Source organism: Nycticebus coucang, chromosome 6 (genome assembly GCF_027406575.1).
Source record: "Nycticebus coucang isolate mNycCou1 chromosome 6, mNycCou1.pri, whole genome shotgun sequence".
Taxonomy (NCBI): domain Eukaryota; kingdom Metazoa; phylum Chordata; class Mammalia; order Primates; family Lorisidae; genus Nycticebus; species Nycticebus coucang.
Genome location: NC_069785.1, coordinates 66400393 through 66420482, shown reverse-complemented (window position 1 = coordinate 66420482; position 20090 = coordinate 66400393). Strand labels below are relative to the sequence as shown.

The window sequence follows — 20090 nt, the reverse complement described above, 5'->3', positions numbered from 1 at the left end:
ATGGAAACCTAATAAACACATGTATATGTAAAAATAAAAAAAAGCACATGTATAGAATATTGTTCCTTACTAGAGAATGTAAAGCTGATTGATGTTTCCAAAGAGAAGACCCAAAGGAATTTCTGTTAATAAAAAAATGTTAAACAAGCTCATCCTTTCTTCCGAACACTACAATTAATCAATGTTGAGCTGAGACATTTCCACCAGATGTGGATCAGAAGGGCAGCCTTGGAGGCTGATGGTGCTACTCTAAGACTCCTGAACGGAGCTTCTTTGTACTAAGAGTTAATTAATACCTGTCCCCAAGAACTTACCAGGGATTTTGTGAGTGTGAAGTGACAAAACACAACTGAAACCACTTTGCAAAACAAAGTTACTCTTCAAGGACTTACTATTATTCATGGAAGGCATGGAAGGAGTCATTAAATGGATGTTTATCACTTTGTGTTTGCCCTTGACACTGCCTTTACCAAGGTAGGAAAACAGTCTTTCATCAAGAAGTTCGGAACCAAAGGAAAGTTGGATTGAATTTGGGATACTCAGGAGTCTGTTAAGGAGTAGACTGGGACCTTGTAGTGTTTTCTGAAATAGCACTTCTCACACTTCTGCTGTCTACCTGAACCACCTGGGAGTCATGTTAACATGCAGATTCAGATGCAATAGGGCTGCACTGGAGTCTGAGATTCTGCTTTTCTAACAAGCTCTCGGTTGAAGTTAGTGCAGCCAGTCCAAGGACCACCTTTTGAGAACAATGTATTTAGGGGTGCAGTGTCCAGTGGTGAGGAGAGGACAGAAAGTACAGCCGAGAGCCCTGGGGTGGGGTGGAGACAGGACATGCTCCGAACCTGTTTGAGCCATAGCGGGAGATTTCCAGAAAGATCTTTTTGAGAGCTCTAGTTGCTATTTATTGCCCCTACTTTCTTCTCATCTGCTTAGGGTGGGAAGAGACTGTTGTCTTCTTAGGCTGTGAATTTGCTCTGAATTTTAGAGGTAGAAAATGTACATAATGAGTGCTTGAACCCCATCTGTGGGTAAGATGAGGAAGGAAGATGATTACACCATCATATATGGGAACTGTCCCTTATTGGGCCCAAGTTGCTTAGGGGCACTGTGGCTGGACAGTGAGCTAGAGATAGCAGAATGATCTGGTGCCTGCCTTCAGTATCTGGTGGTGTGGGACTGTGGAACAGGTTTTTTTTTATTTTTTTGAGACAGAGTCTCACTATGTTGCCCTCAGTAGAGCACTGTGGCATCACAGCTCACAACAAACTCAAACTCTCAAATGCTTGGGCTTAAGTCATTCTCTTGCCTCAGCCTCTTGAGTAGCTGGGACTACAGGCACCTGCCACAACGCCCGGCTATTTTTTGGTTGCAGTTGTCATTGTTGTTTAGCAGGCTCAGGCTGGGCTCGAACCCATTAGCTTTGGTGTATGTGGCTGGCGCCTTACTCACTGAGCTATGGGCACTGAGCCAGAACAGGGTTGTTTTTTTTTTTTTTTTTTGGCAGGTGGTAGAGGTGGTTGAAGAATGTTTGTTGACTCAAGTGTTTTGAAGAAGGAAAGGACTGAGGAATAAGCAATCAGAGGGTGCCCTTACCACTTTGTTTTTGCATTCCTTTGATGACTTTTGACCTTTCCTATTCCCAGCTTGCCAGGCTGTGGGCACATTCTAGCACCCCAGGCACCTCCACTGCAGAGCCCATCTTGTTCTGTCTTCTTTCTCCCCACCCCTAACATTATCCTTTCTCCTCTTATGTCAAAATTTCCATTCTCCTACTCAGCGTAGCTGAATTTTGTCAATTGGTAGGAAAGCAATTTATTCAATTAGTTCATACTATGGTATACATGACTACTCACCCAACTAGCTATTAGTTATTTGTGCTTCTGGATTCCTCCTGAGTTCTTTCTCAGAGCCTATGATTTAGGGAAAACCCGAGACTTTGCAGAGGTCTCTTTTGCTATAGACAGTGACACCTCAGGTGTCTGGGTATGGAGGGAGCTGTGGGAACAAAAATCTAAGTATGCCTGGGAAATAGGCATGTCTGTTCAGGGAAAGAAGTTTCCTCTCTTCCACAGCAGGCCCTCAGTAAAAGCAGGTGGTTGTGGTATAAGGGGAAGTTTGCTGTAGTGGTGTGGCTTTCACACTGAGTCCTGTGTACAGACTTAGGGGCTGTTTGTGGGTGTGTATAGTAGTCAAGCAAGTGCTTCGTGTCATTTCCCTTTCAACCAAAGCATCTTCACTTTGATCTCTTTTGTACATTAAACTTCTATGTAAGATTTATTTGAAAAAAGTGTTCTTATATACAAGAAGCTTAAAAATGATTGCCAGAGTTGGCCGCCATAGATCAGTAGTTAGCATGTTGGCCCCGCACACGAGAGGTAGTGAGTTTGAGCCTAACCTGGGCCTGGTAAACAAACAAACGAACAAACAAATAACCCGCCCCCCCCCCAAAGAAACACACAAAAAAAGTTAAAAAAAATAAGCCTGGTTGGCAGGATGGGTGTGGTGGCTCACGCTTAGACTCTGGAAGGCTGAGGTAGGAGGATTGCTTGAGGTTAGGAGTTCAAGACCAGCCTGTGCAAGAATGAGACCCTGTCTCTACTAAAAAGAGAAAAATTAGCTGGCCATTGTGGTGGATGCTTGTAGTCCACTGGGGAGTTACTGGGGAGGCTGAGTCAGGAGGATCGCTTAAGCCCAGGAGTTTGAGGATGTTATGAGCTAGGCTGATGCCATGGTACTCTAGCCAGGTTGACAGAGTGAGACCATATCAAAACAACCCTGGCCAAAAACTGTAAATAAATAAATAAAAAAAATAAAAATAAGAAAGGTTGCCTTTGGCAAGCAGAGCTGGCAGGGAGCTTTTGTATCTATCATAGGGCCTTCTGTGCAATTTTTATGTTGATATATATTACTTTGTTAAAAAAATTAAAATAGGGTGGCGCCTGTGGCTCAGTGGGTAGGGCGCTGGTCCCATATACTGAGGGTGGCTGGTTCAAACCCAGCCCAGGCCAAACTGCAACAAAAAAATAGCCAAGAGTGTTGTGGCGGGTGCCTGTAGTCCCAGCTGCTTGGGAGGCTGAGGCAAGAGAATCGCCTAAGCCCAGGACTTGGAGGTTGCTGTGAGCTGTGTGACGCCACAGCACTCTACTGAGGGCGATAAAGTAAGACTCTGTCTCTACAGAAAAAAAAAAAAATTAAAATAAATAATGAAAAGAAAAAGACTCTGGAGCAATTTGGAAATCCTTGTTGATGTAAAAAGACATAGGACTAGACAGACCTGGAGTCTTGGCTGCTCTGCAGCCTTGTGAAATGGGAGTGGAGAGGGTGCTTATCCCCCCTGTGCTCTGACCTGCAGTTCCATGAGCAGCAGCTGTTGACAGCTGTGGAAAGCCTGGGGTCTGATGCCTCGCCTGTGGATAGTCCTGATCCTAGCCCTGGCTTGGTCAAATAATGCCTGGGCTGGGAGGAAGAGGGATTTTAATCAAATTAGTTTGCTTCTTACTGGTCTCTGGGATCCATGGGAAAATTCCTTTCAGAACAGAGAGTGACTGAGGAAGACTAAATGGGCCGGCTTCCAGCAGAGCGTTCTGCTGTGCTCCCCAGCTGAGTTTACTCTGTGTCAAAGTGGGTCCTGTGTACCTTATGTGAGAGCGGGTCTCCTGGAGGTAAAAAGAACTTGTCTTTTCTTTTTATTCTCCTCTCCCCTCCCCTCCTCTGCCCTCCTCTTCTTTTCTCTTCTCTTTCTTTTAAGACAGTCTTACTCTGTCATCCAGGCTAAAGTATAGTGGTGTTATCATAGCTTGCTGCAACTTCCAACTCCTAGGCTCAAATGATCCTCCTGCTTCAGCCTCTCTAGTAACTGAGATTATAGGTGCACACTACCGCACCCACCTCATTTTTCTAATTTTAGTGGACATCTACTCTCGTTCAGGCTGATCTCCAACTCCTGAACTCAAGGGATCCTACCGCCTCAGCCTTCCAGAGTGAGGATTACAGGTGTGAGCCTCTGTGGCTAGCTGATAAAAATAACGTGCACAAAGAACATTCAAGAGTCAATACACAAAATGGTTAGGTAGTAAAGAGAAAATTTTCAAAGGTGGGGATGGGGTCTCTGTTCTTCGATATTTGGTGGTGGTTTTATGGGTGAGGGATGACATCGTGTTTATTTTTTTAAGCATCTTGTTCATTTTTGTGTTCCCAGTGCCTATAATACTCATCATGCTCTGATAGATGCTAAAAGCACAATGGTGAACAAGACAGGAGCACTGTCCCAGGAGTTTATAGCAGAGGGTGGGCTTCAGGCAAGTGGACAGAACAGTCTGCGGCAGTAAGGGCCGTGATGGGGAGGAGGCCGAGCTGTGCGCACAGAGGGCACTTGTTACAGTCACGGCAGCCCCAGCCAATCCTGCCTGCGCTTCCTGGCAATTCCCTGGGGTCTCCTCTGGGGGTGGGCCACCCAGTAGAGGCCCTGGGACCCAGGCAGAGAACCCTTCTTAAGGGGGTACCTTTCTCTGTGTGTACAGGAGCCTTGCCAGCCTGTCTACTGGCAGGAGACCCTGCAGAATCCTGACATGTTGAGACACAACCTGGTTTCTCCCCTTCTGTTCCAGAGGGAAAGCTTGGACCTACCATCACTCACGATAAGGCAGAAATGTGCTTGTCTGACCAACCTGGGTCCATGTGGGAGCAGTGACTGCTCTGTGGCTTGTTTCTCTGAGGCTGTAGGTGGTTTTCTGGGGGTTTCAAGGGGCAGGAAAGGGCAGCCTGCAACCATGGGTCAGAATGTTTGCTTTGCACCATGACATTCACTGTGTAATTGGCTCATGATCAATCAGAACCATTCACTGAGTACCAAGGGTATGCCAGGCTTTGTGCTAAGTGGTCTCACATTTCTCAAATTAAATTTGCTCAACTGTGCTATGAGATAAGGGTATTATTTTCATTTCACGGGTGAGGAAACTGGATCCCAGAGAGCTAAAAATAAAATCATATTTATTGGCGTTCACCATGTGCCAGATGCTGTTCCAGGCACTTTATATGCATCAATGCATTAAATCCTCATCTTAGCCTACAAGGAGGTTGTCATCTTTGTCTTACAGGTGATGAAACTCACCCAAAGTCTCACATCCAGCTAGTGATGGGACTGGGCTGGAGCTGTCCTGGGGTCCTTCCCAGATGTGAGGTTGCCGTGCCCTTGGAGTGCTACTGGCTGACCCCTGCCCCTCTGGGACTCCAGTGTGAGCCATGAGAGAGGATTAGGTCACCTGGAGGCAGCTACCCTGAGGTGGGAGTGGGGGAGGAGACTTGGTGGGTGGGATTTCTAGAGGAAAGAGGCCATTTTAAGAGTCTGGGATCCACTCTAGATTTCAGTTGGGGTAGCAGAGAAAAAAAGTAAATCATACTGGAGATGACACATCCCTTTCCTGATAATTAGGCTTAAAGGAAACCTGTCAGGCTGTGCCAAAGCCTGTAATGACTTAGAGCAGAGTTAGAGGAACGCAGCAGGTGTGGCACCCTGAAGGCGCCTGGTATCTGCTAATTGGGGGTGGTGATGACAGAAGAGGTGGTCCAGCTATACTCTGAGCCACTTGCTTAACAGAGGCGCTGGCTTCTGCTGGGAAGTTGGGGCCAGGAGGGAGTAGAGTTCGGAGGAAAATATGCTTCTAAGAGGACTTGTCTGTTCCTTCTGTCCCCACCCTGCCTTCCAGGCTTGTGGGCACAAGGCAGCTGGGTGTGGGCCTAAAGCCAAGTCCCTTTGAGGGTGGGGATGAGGGAGTGGGCATCTACAAGCATGGGGGCTGGATGAGGAGGGAGTGGCACCATTTTATTCCTGTGGGAAATGCTTTCTGCTCTGCAAGCAATCAACTTCTCTATTAGCATCAACATAAATGATTATTTAGGCAAAGCCTTTAACACTGTGCCACCTCCCTTTAGCCATCTGTGAAATGGGCCGGGCTCTGTCTTTGGAGGCACACTCTGCAGCTCATACCTTTTCTCCACGCTATTTCCTGGGCCAGTGAATGCTGTAGGGATGGCAGCACAGAACCACCTACGGTTCTTCTTGCTCCTGTATCTTAGGAATTTGATGCAACATACAAGAGGCACATAGACAGAATTCAAAAATAAAGGTAGATGATCAAAAGCCACAAGCCCCAGGGCGGCGCCTGTGGCTCAAAGGGGTAGGGCGCCGGTCCCATATGCCAGAGGTGGTGGGTTCAAACCCAGCCCCGGCCAAAAAAAAACACACACACACACACACACAAAAAGCCACAGCCCTCCAGAGGATATGACTTAGCAAAATGTGATAAGGCCTGCATTTTTTTTCTTTTCTTTTTTTTGAGACAGAGTCTCACTCAGTTGTCCCAGGGTTGAGTGCCATGGTGTCATAGCTCACAGCAACCTCAAACTCTTTTTTTTTTTTTTTTTTTTGTAGAGACAGAGTCTCACTGTACCGTCCTCGGATAGAGTGCCGTGGCGTCACACGGCTCACAGCAACCTCTCACTCTTGGGCTTACGCAATTCTCTTGCCTCAGCCTCCTGAGCAGCTGGGACTACAGGCGCCTGCCACAACGTCCAGCTATTTTTTTGTTGCAGTTTGGCCGGGGCTGGGTTTGAACCGGCCACTCTCGGCATATGGGGCCGGCGCCCTACTCACTGAGCCACAGGCGCCGCCCAACCTCAAACTCTTGAACCCAAGTGATTCTCTTGCCTCAAGCCTTCCTAGTAGCTGGGACTGCAGATGCCCACCACAGCGCCCAGCTGTTTTTTAGAGATGGAGGCTCCCTGGAGCTCAGGCTGGTCTCAAACTCCTGAGCTCAAGCAGTCTGCCTACCCCCATGATGCTGATACACCCCTAAGTGTGAGAACTAGTGGTGCAAAGGAAGAGGAAGGAAATACACCCAAGATCTAAGCCACCATAGTTGCTGTCATTGACCACCAGGATAAGAGAAAAGGAAATAAGATAGGTTATGTCATTTTTGTTATCTGAAATGAGGTAGGGTATCAGTTTTTAAAGGAAGATAAACATCTTGGTGGTAATTTCTAAAAGACAGCCATTATGCAGGTTCTGTTAAAAAGGACTTTAAAACATAATGGGTACTTGGGTAGCAGGGGGATGCTTTGTATCTCTAGGGTATCTATTGTGCTGGTTTCTACACAACTGTGGCCCACCATGGGGTCAGCTGGCCCACTCTGCAGCAGACCTGATCCACAGGAGGGACATTGCCAGGAGCAAGAGTGTGGTGACTTAGAGGAAAGGACCAGGTGTGAGGTTGAGGGATGGTGGTGGATTCCCTGGGACTGTGTGGGAAGTTTGAAGGTGACCAATAGTGTCAAGAATCTCATGAGGCCCATATTGCTGCCTTCAGAGAGCCCCTAAGTCATAGCAGATGGGTAATGGAAGTGGCAGGCAGGAGGGGAGAGATCAAGAGAAAAGAGACTGGTTAATATCTTCTTTTTTTTTGTAGAGACAGAGTCTCACTTTATGGCCCCTGGTAGAGTGCCGTGGCCTCACACAGGTCACAGCAACCTCCAACTCCTGGGCTTAAGCAATTCTCTTGCCTCAGCCTCCCGAGTAGCTGGGACTACAGGCGCCCGCCACAACACCTGGCTATTTTTTGTTGCAGTTTGGCCGGGGCCGGGTTTGAACCCGTTACCCTCGGTATATGGGGCTGGCGCCTTACTGACTGAGCCAAAGGCGCCGCCCCTGGTTAATATCTTCTGATGCTGGGAAAGACCTACAGCTTTTTTATAGACAGTAAACTCGTAACGACTCTGGCCCATAAGAAAATCGGTTAGGGAAAATATTTTTAACATACGTGACAAAGAGTTAATATGACACATAGGCAAAGATCTTTTACAAATAATAAGAAAAAGCAAACACCCCAATAGAAAAATTAGCAAACCATATATGAGAAAGCAGTTCACATTACCAACAAGAAAAAGTAAAGACGTTCGATAATGATGATAGATAATCAGCTACAAATGAATTAGATCAAGTTAAAAACGACGAGCTATCAAGTTTTAAGTATTAAAATGAAAAAAGATAACAACCCAGTATTTGGTGAGATGTTTGGGAGGTGGAAGGGAGACCTGAGGATATTGGGTGAGTATTACTGGGACAGTCTTTCTGGAGGATAATTTGTCAAGCATCAAAAACCATAAAAATGTCTACTTTTTAATGAAAGGTTCTACTTCTTGGGATTTATCTTAAGATAAGGAAATGTGCAAAGATTTATACATAAGGGTATTTATAATAATGTTATTAATGATATTAAAAGTTAGAAATAATGTAAATGTCTAAAATTAAGAATTTCCTTTAGACTTGATGCCTATAGCTCAAGCAGCCAGGGTGCCAGCCACATACACCAGAGCTGGTGGGTTCAAATCCAGCCCGGCCCGCCAAACAACAATGACAACTACAACCAAAAAATAGCTGGGTGTAGTGGTGGGCGCCTGTAGTCCCAGCTACTTGGGAGGCTGAGGCAAGAGAATCACTTAAGCCCAAGAGTTTGAGGTTGCTGTGAGCTGTGACGCCATAGTACTCTATCCAGGGTGACAGCTTGAGACTCTGTCTCAAAAAAAAAGAATTTCCTTTAAAGCTTGTCATGGTTGGCTCGGTGCCTGTGGCTCAAGCAGCTAAGGCACCAGCCACATACACCTGAGCTGGCAGGTTCGAATCCAGCCCGGGCCCGCCAAACAACAATGACGGCTGCCACCAAAAAAATAGCCAGGTGTTGTGGTGGGCACCTGTGGTCCCAGCTACTTGGGAGGCTGAGGCAAGAGAATCGCTTAAGCCCAGGAGTTGGAGGTTGCTGTGAGCTGTGATGCCACAGCACTCTACCCAGGGCAACAGCTTGAGGCTTTGTCTCAAAAAAAAAAAAAAAAAAAGCTTGTCATGGTCAGCCAAGCACAGTGGCTCATGCCCATAATCCCAGCACTCTGGGAGGCCAAGGCAGGTGGATTGTTTGAGCTCAGGAGTTTGAGACCAGCATGAGCAGGAGTGAGACCCCTATCTCCACTAAAAATAGAAAAACTGAAGCAAGAAGATTACTTGAGCCCAAGAGTTGCAGGTTTCTGTGAGCTATGATGACACCATGGCACTCTATCCAGGGCCACAGAATGAGACTCTGTCTCAAAAAAAAAAAGCTGGGCATGATGGCTCATGCCTAATTCTAGCACGTTCAGGAGGCTAAGGGGGGAGGATTGCTTACAGCCAGGAATTTGAAGTTGTAGCAAGCTATGAAGATGCCATTGCACTCTAGCCGAGGGAACAGATTGCAAGACCCTGTCTAAAAAAAGAAAAAAAAGTAACAAACTTCCCTTTAGCATACCAATATTTCTGTCATACCTAGGCTCCCACTTAAGCAAAATTTCATGACTGAAATAAAATTGGAAGGTCTTTGCCACTCAGTCTATTTCTATTTCCTGGATATAATAATTCCAAATGTACCATCAAGTGAATTCAAAAATAATTTCTTTTGGGTGGCGCCTGTGGCTCAGTGGGTAGGGCGCCGGCCCCATATACCAAGGGTGGCAGGTTCAAACCCGGCCCTGGCCAAACTGCAACAAAAAAATAGTTGGGCATTGTGGCAGCGGCTGTAGTCCCAGCTACTTGGGAGGCTGAGGCAAGTGAATTGCCTAAGCCCATGAATTGGAGGTTGCTGTGAGCTGTGATGTCACAGCACTCTACTGAAGGCCATAAAGTGAGACTCTGTCTCTACAAAAAAAAAGAAAAAAAATTATTTCTTTTTTGTTTGTTTGTTTCGTTTTTTTTTTTTTTAGAGACAGAGTCTCACTTTATTGCCCTGGGTAGAGTGCCATGGTATTACAGCTTACAGCAACCTCCAACTCCTGGGCTTACGTGATTCTCCTGCCTCAGCCTCCCGAGTAGCTTGGACTACAGGCATCTGCCACAACACCCAGCTATTTTTGTTGCAGTTTGGCTGGGGCCAGGTTCGAACCCGCCACCCTCAGTATATGGGGCCAGTGCCCTATGCACTGAGCCATAGGCGCCGTCCTCAAAATTGATTTCTAAACTATTAGGAAATAATACTGTCACATTCTGAATGGGAAATTATATGTCACTGTTATTATATCACAACTTTGATTAAATAATGTAGTTTCAGCTATGAGAAGTTTCTACAGTGAAACAACAAAATAATTAACATTTTGTTGTTGTTGTTGAGACAATGTTCTACCCTATGCCTTGAGCAGAGTGCAATGGCGTTGTAGCTCACTGCAACCTCAGACTTGGGCTGTGGGCATCCTGCTGCCTCAGCTTCTGAAGTTGCTGGGATTACAGGCGTTCGCCGTGGTGCCTGGCTGGGTTTTTCCATTTTTTTCATGAGTCAGGGTCTCACTCTGGCTCAGATAAGCCTTGAACTCCTGAGCTCAAGCAGTCCTCCTGCCTCAGCCTCCCACAGTGCTGACATTATAGGCGTGAGCCACCACGCTGGCTAATAATTAACATTTCTAAAAAGCTAATTTTTTTTTATGAACAAAAGAACTGAGGATTATTAGCTCTCTTGAAATGCTACTATTCTGCAATAATCATCAGCTATGCACAAAAATGCTGATCACCCGAGATCAGAAAGAAAAGGTCAAATTACAAGTTCATAAGAAATAGATTTTCTTAATTCCTGCCCTAACCCTTTTCTCCCCAGTAATGATAGCACCTTACCAATGTTTAATGCTCTGGGACGGCAGGTTGAGTTTCTTTAGAAATTCTTGTTTTTGTTTTTGTTTTTTTGAGACAGAGCCTCAAAAGTGCTGTGATATCATAGCTCACAGCAACCTACAACTCCTGGGCTTAAGCGATTCCCTTGCCTCAGCCTCCCAAGTAGCTGGGACTATAGGCGCCCACCACAACACCCGGCTATTTTTTGGTTGCAGTTGTCATTGTTGTTTGGCGGGCCCGGGCTGGATTTGAACCCACCAGCTCTGGTGTATGTGGCTGGTGCCCTAGCTGCTTGAGCTACCGGCACCGAGCCTCTTTAGAAATTCTTAACTGTTGGCTCAGCGCCTGTGGCTCAAGCGGCTAAGGTATCAGCCACATACACCTGAGGCCGCCAAATAACAATGATGGCTGTAACCAAGAAATAGCTGGGCGTTATGGCAGGCGCCTGTGGTCCCAGCTACTTGGGAGGTAGAGGCAGGAGACTCGCTTGAGCCCAGGAGTTGGAGGTTGCTGTGAGCTGTGATGCCACATCGCTCTACACAGCGCGACAGCTTGAGGCTCTGTCTCAAAAAAAAAAAAAAAAAATGAAAGAAATTTTTAACTATCATTTTTGGTGATAATGACAAAATATTTTGCAGAACCTATACAAATGCATTGACAATATACCCAACATGAAATAATTCTCAGATAGGGAGGTTATCAATTCTAGCTGTCTACAGCTGCTGTTCTGCACCAAAGCAATTTCATTGTGTAAGTTTTAAGAAAGAAATAGCACTGTTAGACTGCAATGCCAGCCAGAACATCAAAATTGAAGATATTGTGGAAAAAAAAAATCCATCTTCAAAAAAAAGCTATTTTGCAAAAATATGGAGGAAGAATGTGCAATGACACTTTTCTCTCTTTAGATGAAAAAAAGAATTTTCTTTAAAAGTCATGGTTTATCTGTATCATGGGATGTTATGCAGCTATCTAAAATTACATATTACAGAATTTTTAGTTACATGAAAAAATAATGAAACATTGTTACACGAAGAATAAAAAGAGTAGGTTTTAAAATAGTACATACAGTATTGTCTCACTTGCATTAAAACTATTAACAAAAAAGGCTATCATTTTTTTCTTTGTTTTTTTTTTTTCTGAGAGAGTCTTAATTTTGTCACCCTTGGTAGAGTGCCATGGTGTCATTATCTCATAGCAACCTCAAACTCTTGGGCTCAAGTAATTCTCTTGCATCAGCTTTCCAAATAGCTGGGACTACAGGTGCTGGTTACAATGCTCAGCTATTTCTAGAGACAGGGTCTCCCTCTGGCTTAAGCTGGTCCCAAACTTCTGAGCTCAAACAATCCACGGCCTCCCAGAGTGCTAGGATTACAGTGCAAGCCACCGTGGCTGGCCAAAAAACACTAAGATATACTCTGAAAAAGTCCAAGATACAGGCGAAACTTACTAAAGACAGAATACAAATGTTTACGTACAATAACTAAGAAAATGCCATGAAGGCTATGTTGAACAGTTTGATGAGAATATTTCAGATTGTATATGAAACCAGCACATTGTACCCCTTGATTGCACTAATGTACACAGCTACGATTTAACAATAATAAAAAAAAAAGTCCAAGAGACCAGATGCCAAAATAGTATTGATGATTATCTCAGGAATATGGGATTAAGGAAGATTTTTATTTGCTTCTTTGTGCTTTTCTTTCTATTTTTCTTTTCTAATAATGAACATTTCTCTTTTGTAATTGAGAAAGGTGAGAATGTTTTCTTCTTTAAGCGGGTCTGCCAAAGAAGTGCTCCTGCTACCTTGAGGGCTGCTGAGGTGACAAGGTCTTTCCCTGTCACACTTCTGCTTCTTTAGTTTAGATTATCATTGCTACAAACACTGGCTGAATGTCTGGTGAGCTGGGCCCCATGAGAGTTATAAAGATAACAGTTTTTACTCTCCCAAGTAAGGCTGGGAGATACAGCCTTGTTGGTAGTGAAGAGATAAGATGAATGCCCAGGTTATTTGTGGCAGAAATGCTTTCCGGGTGTTTGCAGTTCTTAGCATTTTGCTGGGTATGGAAGAAGGTACAAGGGCATCTCACTGAGAGTACCTGAGATCTGGTCTCCTGAAGCACTGGTCCCCTGTCTTTGGAAGTTCAGTTAGCCAACACATGACTGGTCAGTTCCCATGCAACAGGAAACCCAAAGCCACTCTGTGTGTCTCTGGAATGTATTTCATACTGATACATACACAGGACGTACTGATCTGCATCAGAGAATCTAACAGGGATGAAAGTGGGCACTTGAAACAGATGTTTTGATCCAACCTTTTATTTTTGGATAAGGAAACCGAGGCCCCTTGAGAAAAGAGGGTGTGGAAGTTGGTGGTGAAGCCAGGACTCCTAACCCTGTGCTCTGAACACAACGTGTGGTTTTCCTCATTCACAGCCCTGCATGCCTTGAGAGGCAGGAAATCTTAGACATTGTCAAGTAAGGGCGTGGAAGCAAACTTGGGGTAAAAATTTCACAGAATGCTGGGAAACAGAGACCATCTACCCTAGATGGCTAAGAGTTGAATATCAATGAAGAAGTTGGAGTAAGAATCCCTTGGGCCCAGCGGCACCTGTGGCTCAGTGAGTGGGGCACTGGCCCCATATACCAAGGATGATGGGTTCAAACCTGGCCCCAGCCAAACTGCAACAACAACAACAAAAAAATAGCTGGGCGTTGTGGTGGGCACCTGTGGTCCCAGCTACTTGGGAGGCTGAGGCAAGAGAATCGCCTAAGCCCAAGAGCTGGAGGTTGCTGTGAGCTGTGACACCACGGCACTCTACCGAGGGCGACAAAGTAAGATTCTGTCTCAAAAAAAAAAAAAAGAATCCCTTGGGCCTTAAGATCCATGTGTATAAAAGAAAATGGACAAGAAATCATTGGTTATGATTTGTGCATACATCCTCATTCACAGACACACATAATAATCCTCTGTAGAGGTATCTAGTAGGAATTTTAGGAACGTGGAAAGACCATTCTATCCCCAAGTCATTTCCCCACTTGTCTAATGTGTGCCTAAACTTGCCACCATGAAAGCCCCCGGTTGGTCAAAATGCTGTTAAAATGTGAAGGTGTTGCTTTGGAGAGAGGTCAGATTAACCCTTGAAGATCCTTTCTCACCTTCTGTGAGTTGTGAGAAAGATCACAGGGGCATGTGGGCTCAGAAGAGGTGCAGGAGACAGGCCAGGTGCCAGAGAGCTCTTTGCACTAGAGGGGAGGGGTCTGCCAAGTTGGAGAGAGATAGTCTAGAAGATGAGCGGTTCGTGTCACCTATTTATGAGAGATGACCCTAAACCCCCACAGTGATAGGAAAGCCTCAAGTCACTCTGGATTTTTCCATCTATTTCTGCAGTCCTTTTCTGTGGCATAGCAAAAGTCACATTTAAGGTGTTATACTTTAAGCCAAGCCCACCTGTTCTGTTGAATGGTTTCATTAATCAAATGTACACCTGTTAGGAACTTGGGGAGGTGGTGGGAAGTGTGCCTTCCTGATGCTTATCAGGAACTGAGCACAACTGGCCACTCAACTGCTGTTCTCTCCTTCCCTCCACACCACAAGGAGGAGAAGAAAGGTCAAGTTCATCTTCCTGGTGTATTTCCTTGAGAAAGTGACCACTTGACAGGGAGTCAGGGAGGGAGGGGAATGGAAACCAGTGACAGGGCCTCTGCTGAATGAAGCATTTACAGATCACTGCTTGCCTCTCCAGGGAGCTGCTGCAGACATTTCTTTCATACCCATGCTGTGTATTTCCTTTTCATCGGTGTTTGATCTCTGCAATAGACTATAAGCCTCTCAGGTTGTAGGGTGTGTCTTATTTATAGCATTCAGAACAATAATCAATAAATGAGGGTTGGATGGTGGCTTAATGGACAGTTGGGTGGATGATGGGTGGATGGTTGGTGAGTGGATGGGTGGGTAGGTGAGTGGTACCCTCTAAGCCTAGCACTTCCTCAGAAACCTACATCATGTCAGTGTCTAAAATCTAGGTTCTAGGGAAATATCAGAGGACACTGATCTGTATTTTTAGTGAAAATCTTTCTCTGTAGAGGCAAGCCCTACTTAAATTGACCCTAATTTATTTCAGGTCTTGGACTTACGGGTTCATGTTCATTTGACAACAGCATCAAAATGTGCTTAAATTTAAAAATAGATTCCAGAAAGTAATCGTACCTCAGCCTGACTTGGCTTTTCTAAACGATTCCTTCCTTTTTGTGCTTTCAGAGTTTTTCTGACCAAAAAATGGGGGTTGGGGAAGAACAGAGGAAGGAAGTTAGTCTCTTAGTCTCTAGGCCCAGGAAATTAAAGTCTCTAACCTGTTAAAGCAGCTGTCACAGGCCAGCACAAAGGAGCCACCTCTGACATTGTGGACAGTGGCCATGCAGTGGTCAGACTTCCCTGGAGACGTCTACTTCCTGATACTTATCCTACAAGTATTCCTCACTGTTGACCGTGGGTTCGAGTGACTTCTTAAAAGATTAGATAATAACTCTGAGAAGCATTGGCGTGTTCTGTTTTTCCTTAATTTTCACTTACAGTTTGAAACTTCTCTGGGATCACCTAAGAACATACTTCCAAGCTATAGAGCAGTATTTCTCAAACTATATTCCCTGGAACTTTTGGCGGGGGGTTCCATGAAATCCCTTTAGATATCACAGGTGGGGGTGGTGAATAGTTGGGCTCTGAGTGCCTCTCCCCAAAAGAAGCAGGGCTTTTGAACTGTTCTACACCTTGGACTTCTGTGAAAGATTTGAGAAGGAGTTCCACCTCTCAGATATATATATATATATATATATATTTTTTTTTTTTTTTGCAGTTTTTGACTGGGGCTGGGTTTGAACCCGCCACCTCCAGCATATGGGGCCAGTGCCCTACTCCTTTGAGCCACAGGTGCTGCCCCACCTCTCAGATATATTTAAAAGCCATTGTCAAGAAAGGCAGTGGCAACATGATCAGGGAGGGGAAATGTGTTCATTAAATAGCAAGCGTGGCCCATTTGCTGGGAGAAAAGTCCTTCTGAGAGGCCCTGGGCCCTCTTCTGCCTGCAGGTGCCTGGCCAATGTTTCTGTTGCTCTAGATTCTCTGCCTGCTTCGTGCTGGCTTCACTGCTACTCCCTGCTTCTCACTCCTCGTCTTGCCTGTCTAGTTCTGACATGTTACCCGCCTGGCCTGTGGTAATATTTTGCTCCTTACCCTCATCTTTCTGGCCTGTAATTCTGACCTGCTTCCAGCTCTGACTTCTGATAAAGTTGTGTTTCTTCTGTGTTGGTTTCTTGGACATCTGGTCCTTTGCTTTCCCTGAACTTGAGTAACTGTGTCCCCAAGTGTTTTCTGCCTTCCTAGATCCTCAGACCACTTGGGGACCCTGTTTTTCAACTGCCACAGTCTCCCCTTGTACTGTCTGTTTCTTTCTTTTTTTTTCTTGAGACAGAGTCTCACTTTGTTGCCCTTGGTGGAGTGTGTGGCGTCACAGCTCACAGCAACCTCCAACTCTTGGGCTTAAGCGATTCTCTTGCCTCAGCCTCTGAGTAGCTGGGACTACAGGCACCCACAACACCCAGCTATTTTTTGTTGCAATTCTCATTGCTGTTTTAGCTGGCCGGGGCCAGAATCGAACCCACCACCCTTGGTATATGGGGCTGGCGCCCTACCCACTGAGCCACAGGTGCCACCCAACTCTGTCTGTTTCTTTTTTTTTTTTTGAGACAGAGCCTCAAGCTGTCACCCTGGGTGGAGTGCCGTGGCATCACAGCTCCCAGCAACCTCCAACTCCTGGGCTCAAGAGATTCTCCTGCCTCCACCTCCCAAGTAACTGAGAGGACAGGCGCCCGCCACAACACCTGACTATTAGCACTGTCTGTTTCTAAGCTGGGATTTGAGGATGGGTTTCATTGCAGTTGAATCAGGTTCAAGAATATACTGCAATGGGAAAATAGAGACCAGCATTCAATGTAGTGATTTAATGGACAGAAAGAAATAATAATTGACATTCATAGAGAAAGCATGGTTTGCATGGTGCTTTCACATCCTTGTCTCATTTCATTCTCATTACTATCTGATGAGATTGGGATATTATGTCTGTGTTACATACAAGGAACCTGAGCCTCAAAATTACGTGATTTGCTAAGGGCAGCAGAGCTAAAACTAGAACCTGGGTTTTTTTACTCTGAATTCTGAACTTGGGTGGGGGAGATCAGAAACAGGTTGGTTGCTAAGGCAATGGGGGAAAGGAACTTGTTTGTGAGAATTGGGAGTGTACTGGATAGAGGATTGATTGTTGAGAAGAGGTGGGAGAGAGGGGTGGATCAGCAACAGAGGCGTCCCAGCTAGGCAGAGGAGTGGGGAGGGGGCTCAGTGACACCATCCTCAGACAGGCTGTGGCTGTGAGGTCTTGGTGTATGCCCCCTAAGATCAGGCAGATCTGATTCCTGTGGACTATGAATTAGAGCTGCTGCTGCCTTCCAGACACATTGGCTTCAGTTTCATTCCCATGCCTGTTGGGCTGTACCTGGGCTGGCCTTGACTGGGAACCTTTTAAACATTATCCCTGCCCTATGGCCCTGAAAACTTGCAGGGTAATTCCAGAGGCATCTCAACTCCTTTTTCTCTAGGGTGTGAAGAGGAACTGTAGTGACCTCTGTGAGGAAGCTGGAGGAGGAACCCCACTCCACATCCCTTTGTTTGGGAACACTTCCCATTTGATGCTGCTCACCTCATATGGCATCTTGTTCCGGGGGTGGATCCCTGCATTCTGTGCAGCTGTCTTATCACCACCTTGATAAATTGGGGCAAATCACTCTATTGATGGAAGCTTTAGAGTCCAGTGAGAAAGGGAATGAGTTAGAACTGCTTTGATCATAGACCCAACAAAACCTTTAGCAGCTGGCCACTGCTAGTTGACAGAGTGAACAAGTCTGGTTGGCCATGGCTTACCACAGAGGGTGGCTGCGCAGGCTTGTTTATTTCTAAATATTATCCTACAGTGGTCCACCTCAGTGTAGACCATGAGGGGTGCCTTGTCTTTTGAGAATTGGAAAACAATAATCAAATCAAATAAAAATCAGTCTGCTTTTTTTTTCTTTTTTGAGATGATGTCTCACTTGTCACCCTGGGTAGAGTGCCATGGCATCATAACTCACAGAAACCTCAAACTTTTGGGTTCAAGTGATCCTCTTGCCTCAGTCTCCTGTGTAGCTGGGACTACAGGTGCTCACCACAACATGTGGCAGGGTCTCTCTCTTGCTCAAATTTGTGAGTTCAAACAACCCCCCTGCCTCAGTCTCCCAGAGTGCTATGAGAGTCTGCTTTTTTATTATCATCACATGCCAGTAATTCTAAACAATGTCAATAATAAAATGTCCCTCCCCTCTGGGATAGGCCTCTCTCCTTACTCCTTGGTACACCTGGTCTGGTCAGTTACCCAAGAGTCTCCCTGAAGCTGGAGTCAGTAGACATGGATTTGTGCCTTGCTACCTGGACCAACTACCAGGGCACTTGACTTCTCTAAACCCAGAGGGTTTTTTTTTTTTTTTATCTGTAAAATGAAACTAAGAATGATGCTTGAAAATATTAAAAGAGAGAATGAATGTGAAATTAGCTTGTAAAGGGAAAAACTAAATGCAAATATGTTTTGTTTTGTTTTTTAAGAGACAGATTCCAACCTAAGGAAGCAACTTTATTTTTACATTTTAAAAGACAGGGTCTTGTTCTGTTACCCAGGGAGAAGTACAATAGTCCAATCGTAGCTCACTATAGTCATGAATACCTGGGCTCAAGGGATCTTCCTGCTTCAGTCTCCCAAGTAGCTGGGACTCTAGGCATGGGCCACTGTGCCTGTATAGGTGGGATCTTGCTGTTATCCAGGCTGATCTTCAACTCCTGGCCTGTTTCAACCTCACGAATTGCTGGGATTACAGGCGTGAGCCACTGTGCCCAGCTGGATGTAAATTGTTGTGCTGTCCACATTGCTATACCAAATCTGTCCCATGGTATGACATTTGGGTCATGTCTGGGTTATTCCCCATGGGCAGTGAAGAATTTGGGGGAATGGAGCTTCTTCTATGGAGCTTGGGAGCTGAGGTTGGGTCTGTGTCTGGGTATAGTCCCTTGCATGTGATTCTTGTGCAAACAATAGGAGAGCCCTTGTGGGTTGCCTACCCCCACCCCCGCCAAGTTCTGGAATGAGGCCCATCTGCCAGTAACACCAATCTTTGTCCTCCTGGGTGCTGAGTGAGTGAGGAGCTGAGTCCTCTGCCTGGGGAGAGGGGTGTGTTCCTGACACAATTGCAGGAGAGCATGTTGGCAGGAGCTGTCCCTTCTGTGTCTGGTGGATTTACTGTCCCTCACTACACCCTCCTACGTGACTTGTGACTTTTGCAAGCCAGCCTCAGGCACGCAGTTCCCACCCGCCCTCTCCTCACACCTTCCTACAAGGCTGGGTGGTAGAATTCTTTCTCAGACATTATCTCATGATTTCCCAAACAGCCCTGGCAGGTGGGCAGGGCAGGTTTTATCATCCCTATTTGGCAAAGGGGGAAACTGGAGCCTAGAGAATTGAACAGGTTGTCCAGGGTCATGGGCGGTTAGTGGTAGGGTTCTGACTATAAGCCAGGGTCCCTGACACCAGCCCAGAGATAGGAATTTGGATAGTGAAGGGAAAGGCTTCATTTCTGTTTAGAGTTGTCACAGGCTTTTTGGAACTTTCTGACAGGAAGCTTTCTCAGGTGAGATCTCGGGCGGCAAATAGAGAAACATGACCCCAGAAGGCAGCTCCTTGTCCAAGTGTGAAACTTTGAAGCCAGATCGGACCAGCAATCAGGACTCCCGACTACTAGCCCTTTGATACATTAGACCACAGATTAGGTTTCAACAGTTGTGATGGGGAAAGGGAGAGGGATTGAATATGTGTGCTTCCCATGTGTGTATCAGTGTTACAATATTCCCGTAGTTTTTGAATTAGTTTTGGCAGTGACCTCTATTAGAGATCAAATAGCTCTCCTCTGCTCCCTCCGCAGATAACACACTGAGTGGCTCTGTCTTACCCTAGGTGGGCCCTTGCCTCCCACGCCTACCCCATGGCCTAGCAGGGTGGCTTCTACACCTGGGACCTTGACTTCTGGCTGCAGAGCCTTCCTGGTGTGTAGACAGCACCTGTCACCATCACTGTCTTCACCTCTGCCCTTGGATCTGCTGGTGCCCTCTGATGGGCATAATGGAACCACCTTCACATTCTGCTTTTGTGTATCTGCTGTGGGTACAGTGGCCAGGGAGTACTCAACCGCACATTTTCACTCTTGTTGTCACCCACAGACCCTAGAGCAGTGATTTTCAGCTGGCGCACTGGCGTTATGAGAGGATCTTAGGTGTTCCGCAAAA

General features: G+C 45.9%; 1 protein-coding gene across 6 annotated transcripts in view; it reads left to right on the top strand.

The window, feature by feature from the left end:
* DAPK2 (death associated protein kinase 2) overlaps positions 1–20090 on the top strand; it is a 136908-nt gene that overhangs the window by 48210 nt on the left and 68608 nt on the right. Inside the window, exon 1 of one of the 6 annotated variants that reach the window (XR_008380730.1) lies at positions 5148–5284. The exons of the other annotated variants lie outside the window; for them this stretch is intronic. The gene's annotated coding sequence lies outside the window, so the exon portion shown is untranslated. Of the gene's footprint in view, positions 1–5147; positions 5285–20090 lie in introns of those variants that run through there. 6 annotated transcript variants of the gene reach the window in all.